This window comes from Mastomys coucha, unplaced genomic scaffold (assembly GCF_008632895.1).
Source record: "Mastomys coucha isolate ucsf_1 unplaced genomic scaffold, UCSF_Mcou_1 pScaffold16, whole genome shotgun sequence".
NCBI lineage: Eukaryota > Metazoa > Chordata > Mammalia > Rodentia > Muridae > Mastomys > Mastomys coucha.
This window is the reverse complement of record NW_022196898.1, coordinates 48,632,881-48,643,783: the sequence shown is the minus strand read 5'-3', so window position 1 is coordinate 48,643,783 and position 10,903 is coordinate 48,632,881. Positions and strand designations below refer to the sequence as shown.

General features: G+C 42.5%; 1 long non-coding RNA gene across 1 annotated transcript in view; it reads right to left on the bottom strand.

Moving 5' to 3' along the window:
• LOC116094209 overlaps positions 1–1,602 on the bottom strand; it is a 6,039-nt gene extending 4,437 nt beyond the window's left edge. Inside the window, exon 1 of the long non-coding RNA XR_004119998.1 lies at positions 1,574–1,602. This is a non-coding gene — a long non-coding RNA (uncharacterized LOC116094209). The remainder of the gene's footprint in view (positions 1–1,573) is intronic.
• Between the last annotated feature and the right edge of the window lie 9,301 nt (positions 1,603–10,903).

The following is a 10,903-nucleotide window of genomic DNA, read 5'->3' as shown; positions in this document are numbered from 1 at the left end:
AAAAGTGTGGCCGTATGAACAATGGAACAGCATTCGACTGTGAAGAAAAATGGACCCCTGACACTCGGGGAAACGGATGCAACTGACATCATTATACTGAGCAAAATAAGTCATACTTAGAGAGACAAATACCATTTCCCTGCACATTCATGCTTTATAGTTACATCAATCTATCCCTGCACTCTGTGTGTGTGTGTGGTGTGTGTGTGTGTAATGAAAGTTTAAAGGGGACCATTAGATAACAGGAAGGGGAGACAGAAAACATGAAAGCAGAAGCAAATGCTCTAGGGTGTGGGGGAAGGGGGCCCAGAGGGGGGAGGGCGGAGAAGGGAGGACAGAGGTGATGTATATGGAACAGTATAATGAAGCATATGCTGGGAAGTGCTCTAGCTAAAAGCACTAACTTCAAAAAGAATAAGAAAAGCTGAGCTGTGGTGGTGCACGCCTTTAATCCTAGCACTTGAGAGGCAGAGACAGGCGGATTTCTGAGTTCGAGGCCAGCCTGGTCTACAGAGTGAGTTCCAGGACAGCCAGGGCTACACAGGAAAAAAAAAAGAAAAAGAAAAAAAAAGAATAAGAAAAGAAAAGGCCACCAGGGTGATATTTGGAAAGGAAAGGATTCCCAGGGGATTTGGGAAGGACTTTATAGCACATGGAGTTGCCCAGGTCACATGAGCCACAAGGATGACTGCTGTTGGTGCCCAGGGAAGTCGGATTCATTCAAATGCTAAGTCATGCAATCTTTACTCCATAAAGAAAGTGCACTTTAAAGAGTTAAAAGCCACATGTAGGGCTCAGTGGTGCTCTGTGGGGAAACTATGGGATGGAGACAACAAAGCAAGGCCCATGCTCTTCTGTGGATTCAACACACAGAGGGAAAGGAAATGTATAAATGGGTGGGCACTTCCAAGCTCAGGGCTTCATCTGCAGACATTCACCCAAAAGAAGAAAGTCGGAAGGCTGCTCTTCACCTGCAACTTCTGGCAAGTTTGCCATTGATGATTTGCAAAAAAAACTTCTAAAGAAGAAATCACTTTTCTATGTATTTGTGAGAGTCAAGGATTCATGAGCAAAGGATTCATGAGTTGCATTTTGACATACCGGGTCAGCTGGTAAAAAACCAAGCAGTTTGGTTGAGGAGACATAGGGCATCTGGTTCCATAGAGAGACTTTCCTGAGACGAGGCAGTATTTGATGAAGGATGACAAGCTCATTTAAGGCCACCATGGCACTTACCCAACAGTCGTCATTCCTGTTCACACACACACACCAAACACAGTCAGGAAAATGCAGTCTATCACTCCAAACTTGACACTTCTCATAAATGTTGACATCTTTGGGAGACACCACTGCCCTCCATATCAGTTAAGACTATTCTGACAAGTGCCAAAGAGCCAGTTTAGGACAAGTTTAGTCAGTTTATGCTCAGTGGCATCCCACTGCACTCTGGGCCCTGGGTGCAGGGGGAAGGCGACTCAGCCTAGGCAGACTAGAAAGCAGAGAACATTTCTTGGAAAGCATATGGGAAACCAGAAGGGGTGTGGGCTACTGAGCGGGCCACTGAGACCCTCACCTTTATCCCTCTGCTTCCTCCGGTCAAAGCAGCTTCAAGTTCGGCTGCTGGCCGTTTCTGCTATCCCATGAGGCCACTGGCTCAGAGCATCCCATCTTCCTCACTAGACAGGAATCCTCTTACCATCAGAGTCCTGGGGGAAGTCTCTGACGGGCCCTACTTGTTGGAGAAGCGTGGTGGCTGAAAGTGTGGGTTTTAAAGGCAAGCTGCTTAAGTTCAAACATTGACTCCCCTTCCTCCTAGCTCAGTGGTTCCCAACCTTCCTAAGGCAGTGACCCTTTAACACAGTTCCTCATGTTGTGGCGAGGAATGTCAGGTCTGTAAGTTTGCTACTGGTATAAATCGTAATGTAAACGTCTGTTATGCAGGAAATCTGATACACAATCCCCAACAGGGTTGCAACAGGGTTGAGAACTGCTGCACGAGCTGATCTAGAATTCCCTTAAGCTCTTTCACTTCCTCTTAGTATATTGATCACTTTGCTTTCTAAGGTTTTGAGAGAGTTCCATTCCAATTAGCCTCAAACCAGACCCTTTCATCAACTTGAATATCTATCAGATAAACGAGTAAAGACAATGTGGTTTCTATATACAGTGAAATATTACTTTGCCATAAAAAGGATGAAATCCTAATTTGAAGACACTATGTTAAGGCTGAAGAAATGTCTCAGAGTTTAAGAGTATATATCGGCTCCTTGGAAAAAATCTGAGTCTGATTCTCAGATTGACTCTTGCTCCGGAGCAGTGGTTCTCAACCTTCCTAACGCTATGACTCTAACACAGATCTTCATGTTGTGGCAACCCTGAACCATAAAATTATTCTCGTTGCTACTTCATAACTCTAATTTTGAAACTGTTATGAATCTTAATGTAATCTGTGTCTTTTGATGATCTTAGGCTACTGCTGTGAGAGGGTTGTTTGAGCCCCAAAGAGCACAGCGACCCACAGGTTGAGAACCTCTGCTCCACAGGCTCCACCCTTCTCCTCTGGCCTCTATGGGCACTCATAGTAATGTGTACATTCCTCCACACAGACACATAATTTAAAAAATAAAAATCAATCTTTAAGAAAACAGCATGGGCCAGGCGGTGGTGGCGCACGCCTTTAATCCCAGCACTTGGGAGGCAGAGGCAGGCGGATTTCTGAGTTCGAGGCCAGCCTGGTCTACAGAGTGAGTTTTAGGACAGCCAAGGTGACACAGAGAAACCCTGTCTCAGAAAAAAAAAAAAAAAGAAAGAAAGAAAAGAAAACAGCATGGGTTCTCACATAAGGAAACTTGGTTTTATAGAAATATAGTGTACAGTACTGATTAAATTTTAACAGCTCCCAGAGTCTGGGGTAGAGAGCATAGATATGAAAAAGGCTGATGGGTATGGGGCTATCCTTGAATAGAACAGATGATTTCTAATGCCCTGCAGCAGCAGGACAACTCTGATGGATGGCAACTCATCACACATTTCAAACTTATGAGTAGAGGGGGTTCTAAACACTCCAAAGAAAAACATTATTTGAGATAGCTAATTACCTTCCTGTAAGTATTCTACACTGTATACACACATCGAAAGGTCATGCTATATTTATGTATGTATATATGTATGTACATAATTAGATAATAGGTTTATTGATTGACTGATTAGATAATGTGTTGATTCAAAACAAAACAAAACACAGTTTAAAATCTGTTCCAAGCTATCATAAATGCAGGAGAGTAGGCAAAAACCAAGCTCCCAGTAGCTAACAAAGTCATCTAGTTTTTCAAAGTTTGGACCAAGAAACAACTCTTAAGTACTATACACCAAATGGTTATTTTTAAACTTTAACACCCTAGCATCCTGCCTTAAAGTCTTCAGTATATCCTACCAGTGTGTACCATCATAGTCACCAGAGGACCTGGCTTCAGCTCCCAGCATCCATGTCAAGATGAGATGTGACTCACAACCTCCTCCGAGTCCAGTTCCAGAGACTTCAATATCCTCTTCTAGCCTCTTTGATGGGCACTCATATACATGTCGTAGGCATTCACACAGACACACATGCATGTAACTAAAAATTAAATAAATCTGAACTGGGTATGGTTATACATATTTTAATACTAGCACTCAGGAGGCAGAAGCAGGTTGAACTCTGGAGTTCCAGGCTGGCTTGGTCTATGTAGCACGCCAGGTCAAATAGGGCTACATAGTGAGACCTTGTTTCAAACTACCCCTCCTCCCCCCTCTTCATCCTCTCCCTCCTCCTCCTCATCTTTCTTAAAGTATGGAGGAAAGGGCTGGAGAGTTTTCTCAGTAGTTAAGCACACTGGCTGTTCTTTTGGAGAATATAATTTCAATTCCTAGCAATCACTGCATGCTTCACAACCATCTGAAACTTCAAGTCCAGGGGGAATCAAATGTCTTCTGGCTTCTGCAGGCATGTGGTACATATAGACATACTGCATGCAAAAAAACACCATGCACATAAAATAAAAACCCTTATAAAAATTAAATAATATGGGATATATTCTGCATTATATGATTTACATATATAGTTTTAAGAGGCTAAAAACTAAGCAGTTTTTGGACTAACCTTGTGAAGAGGAGTAAGGAATTAGTGCTATAAAAATTAAGAGAACATTTGCCTTTCCAGGAAAAACAGGATTAAGCTCTGGAAGGAGCTTTGGAAACTATTGTAATGTTTCATTTGTTGATACTGGCCAACTATACGGGAGTTTGTTTTACAAGGTGTTAGCTCACATACGTGAACAGCTTTTTGTACGCCCTTTGCATTTTGCACATGCCCTGACAAGCCATATGTTCTCACAGATATGGGAGCTCATGCAGTAGAAAGAAGCTCAGAGTTTGTGCTTGCAGAGGACCAGAACTCAGGTCCCAGCACCCACCTAAGGTGGCTCGCAGCCACCTGTAACTCCAACTCCAGGGGGATGGGATGCCTCTGGCTTCCAATACACATACCCACACATACACATAATTAAAGATAAGTGTTAAAACATTATTTACAGTGTTACAGATCCCTGGAAGAAAGAGGGAGAATTGAAAGCCATCTGTTGAAAGATGATCATCAACTTAAAACAAGAGCTGGTATTGCTTTTTTTGCTAGATGGGGCAAGTGATGTCTTGATGGACATTATATATTCTCTTGTCCTAACTTGTAAAATATAATTTAGTCAGAAAAGTAGACAGTTTTCTAATCTCATGGTGTTGCTGTGAGAAGACACTCTGACTAAAAGCAACTTGGGAAGAAAGGGATTATTTGACTTTACAACCCCAAGGTCACAACCCATCAATAAGAGAAGTTGGGGCAGGAATGAAACCAGAAAACCCTAGAGGAACACTGTTGGCTGACTTGCTCACCATGTTCAAGCTTGCCTAGCTTTTTTATATAGTCTAGACCTACCTGTGTAGGGATGGTGCCACCAATAGTAGGCATCAATTAGGACAATCTCTTACAGACATGGCTAGAGGTAAATCTAATCTGGACAATTCCTCAATTAAGGTTCCTTCTTAAGGAACTCAAGTTCCTTAAGGTTACTCAAGTTTGTATCAAGATGACAATAAAAATGGATTAGCCCACACAGCAAACATTAAGTTCATAGGTTAAGATTATCATGGCTAAACAATGTCCCAGAAACCCTCTCAAGATGTATCACTGCTGGGAGCCTCACTCTGTCTAGTCTGCCCTTCTTTCCTGGGCAAATGACTTGCTCCCACATAAGCTCCTCTCAGAGGAGCTGCAAGCCTGGAAAGGATCTGTACAACCCATCACCTCCAGACCTTTTGACAATGCCATTCAGCCCTTCCCATCTTCCATCCTGGCAATGCTGGGGCTGCCATGAGGTTCATTGGTTGGTTTGGCTCTGACTCAGAAAAAAAGCTTCCATCTTAAGTGTGCTCCCCACACTTCCCCATAATATGATATTAGTGTCTCTGTACCACGCTCTGCTGCCTTTCCCACCCTCCCAAGGGTCAGCAGCCAGGGACCTTCCACTGCCAGATGAACTCCACAGTAGCATCTATGAGACTGGAACATTGTCCCAAGTGGATTTAGAGATTAAGTGATGCTTATTCAAGATAACCTCTCCTGTGTAAGATGTCCAGGCTTTTACATTTTAACTGGCAAATATCATGGGCAGTAATAGGTTTGTTAAGGAAAAATGGAAAATCTTATTTTCACCAATGTTAAATTTAACTACATTCATTTTCCTTAATTACTACAATCTACCAAGAGCTTTTGTCGTTTTTTTTTTTTTTCTTTGCTATCTAATATGCTTGTGTGATTCACAGGCTTGATGAGTCATTTAAGCATTTAAAATGACAGACACAAGGCAGACATTTGCAGAGGTATAGGAAGCAAAAGATATGTACTAGAATATTCAAGTAGCACTTTCGGTATTTCTAAACTGGTGAGAGTCTAAAAGTTCATTAGTGACACTTGCAGAACGGACTTCTATGTAAGAGTGGAAGAGAATGAAGTATTGGTAGGGTTGTTGGACTCTGCAAACCTTATGTAAAACAATATGAACCCTCTGATGCCATTCTTATGAAACTGGAAAACAGATAAAGCTCACATATAAAGTGCAGTTCCACTTAAAAAGGAAGGGATGGAAAAGCACACAAGCCAGGCCTTTGGGAGGTTGATAAGCTCTCTGTTTCTAGATGGGGATGATGGCTAAGTTAATTCATTGACCCATGCAGTTAGCATTTGTGACTTTGTATTTTACATTTTAATAAAATTTATTTTAATACCAGTGAGGATATTGAATGCTCATAATTGTACCAGTAATAACAATAAAGAATTTACATATGTAGTCAGCATGTTAATTAATGGGTTCAATAATATAGAGTATATAAAACATAAATTACGTGCAAATCAGTAAGCATGCCAAAAGTACAAGCTCTTGGAATGGTGGCAAGTCAGTTTGACTGGGTTAAAATGGAGGTGTGGAAGAATACATGTGTGGAAATGTGCACCAAACAGCTGTATAAAAAGGGCTTGGGAGAGGCTGGCGAGATGGCTTAGTGGGTAAAAGCACTGACTGCTCTTCCAAAGGTCCTGAGTTAGGATCCCAGCAACCACATGGTAGCTCACAACCACTCTTAATGAGATCTGACACCCTCTTCTGGTGTGTCTAAAGACAACTACAGTGAATTACATCGGAGTGAGCAGGACAGAGCAAGTGGGGCAGCACAGGTCCTGAGTTCAATTCCCAGCAGCCACACACATGATGGCTCACTGCCATCTGTACAGCTACAGTGTACTCATACACATGAAATAAATAAAATAAATCTTTTTTTTTTTTTAAAGGGCTTGGGAACTGGAGAGCTGGGCTTGGATCAAATATTCGGGAATCAACAGTGTCCTAATATGATAGTAGTTGAAGTCCCAGAAGGGAATGAGATAATCCACAGACAATGGAAAACATTCAGGAGAGAATGTCAAGGGATGAGCAAGATGTACAGAAAGAAAATTCATAACTGAGATGAAATACAAGCCTTGCGAGGGATAGAAGATATACAGAGAGCTGGTAAAGAGACTTCTGTGGGCAAAACAGCCACCAGGGTCACCTGCCAGAGATGCAGAAAGGACACCAGGGTCAACCACCAGAGATGCATAAAAGGAGGGCATAGACTGAGAAGGCTCCATGGATTCAATAATTAAATTATAGGTGACTTTGATAAGAATAGAATTAATGGCGTCACGAGTTCTAACACAGGTGTTCCACATGAACACCATCTAAGAAGATGGCAGAGTTTTGTAAGAAAGGAAGAAATTGGTATTTTGATGGCATTGATGGAAAGGAAGTGCAGAGAACAGTACACGCTGAATTGGAGAATATAGGACAGTCATGTTTGAAAGCAGTCTGGAGCCCAAGGGGCGTACTGGTCAAATGCCTCCCACCTGCCTCTGTTCAGCAGCCTACAGGAGTCACAGTGTGTGTCAAGGGAGAGAAGGCCTTCCTTCCAGTTAGAATGCAGAGAAAGCATTACATGAGAGTCTTTTTAGCATAGAAGGTAATTACACTTGACACTGAAGAACAGACAATAGCCCTCCCTACTTGGCTGCGTAAGCCTTTGTCCTGCAGTCTGAATGGCTATCTTTGTTAACAAAGCACTGTGTCTTCAGCTGATATTATTCTCCTGTCCTCCTCTGCCTGATAATCTTCCTGGACTCCAGTTATCAGTAACTCTGCAGTCTTGTTCAGCTTAATCTTCTGAATCTACATAGTTTCTTTCTTCCACCCCAACCTTCAGATTGTTGCCTACCAATGGCAAAAAAAAAAAAAAGTACTTCCTCCTAAGGGAGACTAAGTTGTGTAAGACTATGTTGTATTGACTTGAAAGCTAGCAATTACACAGAAAAGCCTGGAGGTCCAGAAGCTGTAATAGACTGGAAGGAAACATTGAAACTTGTGATTAGTCCTGGAGAAGTAAGTAGCCTGAATGTCCAGTAGCTGGTTTTTGTCCTGTACTGTCTGTCCCACAGGGCTCCTTTGACCAGAGGCTCCTGTGTCTGTGCCTTCCATAGTCGTGTCACTATGATTTAGGAGATAGGTGAGCAGAAGGAATGTGAACCATTGTCCTAGTGTACTTCCCCAAAGCTTCGCCCTGATTGATGTCCCACCTGTCTGTTGATCAGTCACCTCATTTTCTGTCTGTTTCTCCTTACATGTTCTAGTATGTAGAGATTTAATGACAATTTAGTGAGGAAGACTTTAGGAAAAGCCTTCATTAAATAAATGGGGGTTGCTTTTCTCTTGGTTGGGAAATGTGGTATGAAGCACCTATTTAATGAATTTACACAAAAATATCTTTTGGAGATCTGGGGCTCATTCCAGCGAAGGTTATATCCGATTGAAGAAGTGTTTACAAAATGAAAAAAAAACAAAAAACAAAAACAAAAACCCAAGGTATTGTGCATGAGTAACCTAAAATATATTTATGTAGAAGCATTTTTTAATAGCATGAATGGCATTTCCCAAAGGGATCAGAGCCTAATCCCTAGAATCTGAAATGTTATCTTAGTTAGAATAAGGCCTTCGGAGATGTTATTAAATTAATGATCTTGAAATGAGGAGATCATTCTGGATTATCTGGGTAGAGCCCAAACGAAATTACATGTATTCCTATGATAGAGAAGCAGAGGAAGAATACACATTCACACAGAGTAGAGGCAATAGTATAGATGTATCAGAGAAATATTGAAGATGCTTACCTCCAAATGAATAGCAATGGTGGTCACAAGCAAAGAGTTTCCAGTAGCACTAGAAACTGCTAGACAAAAGGATTGGGTCATGGTTAACGTCAGTTGTCAACTGTGGGACATTTTCTTGGTTTTTAATTGATGTAGGTGGGCTCAGTCTACTGTGGGCAATGTCAGCCTTGGGGAGGTGGTCCTGGAAATGTAAGCTCATGGTCTCTCCTCCAGTTCTTATCTCTGGCTCCAGCCTTGAGCTTCTGTCCTAACTTGATATCCCTTCATGATAGAGGGATATGATGAAGTAGTGTAAGCCAAATCAACCTTTCCTCCCCCAATTTGTTTTTTTTTTTTTCTTTTTTTTTTTTTTTTTTTTTTTTTTTTTTTTTTTTTTTTTTTTGGTTTTTGGTTTTTTCAAAATAGCCCCTGGCTGTCCTGGAACTCACTCTGTAGACCAGGCTGGCCTTGAACTAAGAAATCCGCCTGCCTCTGCCTCCCAAGTGCTGGGATTAGAGGCATGTGCCACCATTGCCCGGCAAAGATTTATTTATTATAATAAATGAGTACACAGAAGAGGGCACCAGATTTCATTACAGGTGGTTGTGAGCCACCATGTGGTTGTTGGGATTTGAACTCACAACCTTCGGAAGAGCAGTTGGTGCTCTTACCCGCTGAGCCATCTCACCAGCCATTCCCCCCCACAAGTTGATTTTCATCCATATTTTGTCACAGCCACAGAAACCAAAACATGGTGGAATCGATTCTGAAATCTTCCTTAGAACTTTTGGAGGGACTGAACCCATGCTGACAACATGACTTTGGCCCAGTAGTACGTATTTCATACAGTTGGCTTCTTGGACATCAGGGATAAATTGCTGGTGCTTTGTGTCATCAAATCTATGGTCATTTGTTATTGCAGCCACGGGAAAGTCATACATCATACAACAGTCTGGGGGGAAATTGCCTTAGTGTTGTATTGCTGTGGAGAGGCATTATGACCATGGCAACTCTTTTCAAGGAAAACATTTAACTGGGGCTGGCTTACAGTACAGAAGTGTAGTCCAGTTGTCATCATGACAGGAAGCATGGAGTCATGCAGGTAGTAGACACAGGGCTGGAGAAGTAGCTGAGAGAGTACTATGAGAAGACCTATCTGGACCTTCAGATATAGCAAAAGGAGAGAGGGAGGGGTGGGAGGACCTGGCTTCAGCTTTTGAAACATCAAAGCCTACCCCTAGTGTCATACTTCTTCCAATAAGGCCACATCCACGCTATCAAGGTCACATATCCTAATCCTTTCTTCTTCTTTTTTTTTTTAATGGTTTTTCGATACAGGGTTTCTCTGTATAGCTCTAGCTGTCCTGGAACTCACTCTGTAGACCAGGCTGGCCTCGAACTCAGAAATCTGCCTGCCTCTGCCTCCCAAGTGCTGGGATTAAAGGCATGTGCCACCACCGCCTGGAAAACCCTAATCCTTTCAAATAGTATCACTTTCTATTAGACTATGGGAGCCATTTTCATTCAAACTACCACCTCCCCCCCTCCAAAAAAATCTAAGGAAAAGAGGTGAAAAAAGAGGTGAAAATGGGTGTTCTAACACACACACACACACACACACACACAGTGGGTGGGAGGGGTAATAAATCCAGCATTGTCACACCACATCAGTACTTAATGCCGCAGGTGTCTCAGATTGTGCAGAATGACTTGTGGTCATTCACTGCCTCTTAGTAAGTGGGCACTTCCATACAGGCCCTCCTCACATGTGACAAACCCATCCTAAACCCTGCCCCTGAACTACGCAGAAGGTGAAGCTCAACGAAGATAAGAGTTGTGTTGGAGCTCTGGGAAGGACACTGTTCTCTGAGATCTTGTCAGGACTGGAACTCTATCAGGGGTAAACAAAAGGGAACAAAGCTTACTTCTGCTCTGAAGACCAGAACTTGACAAACCATTAGTATGAGGACCAGGGCCTCACTGGTTTGCTGGTGTTGGGTGGAACTGGGGGTAACTCAGCAAGGGAGAGAACATGGAGAACTCCTGGGAAACAAGCTGAGAGCCCAGGAGTCCTGCTTAAGACTGGCTAGTATCGGGCGGTGGTGGCACACACCTTTAATCCCAGCACTTGGGAGGCAGAGG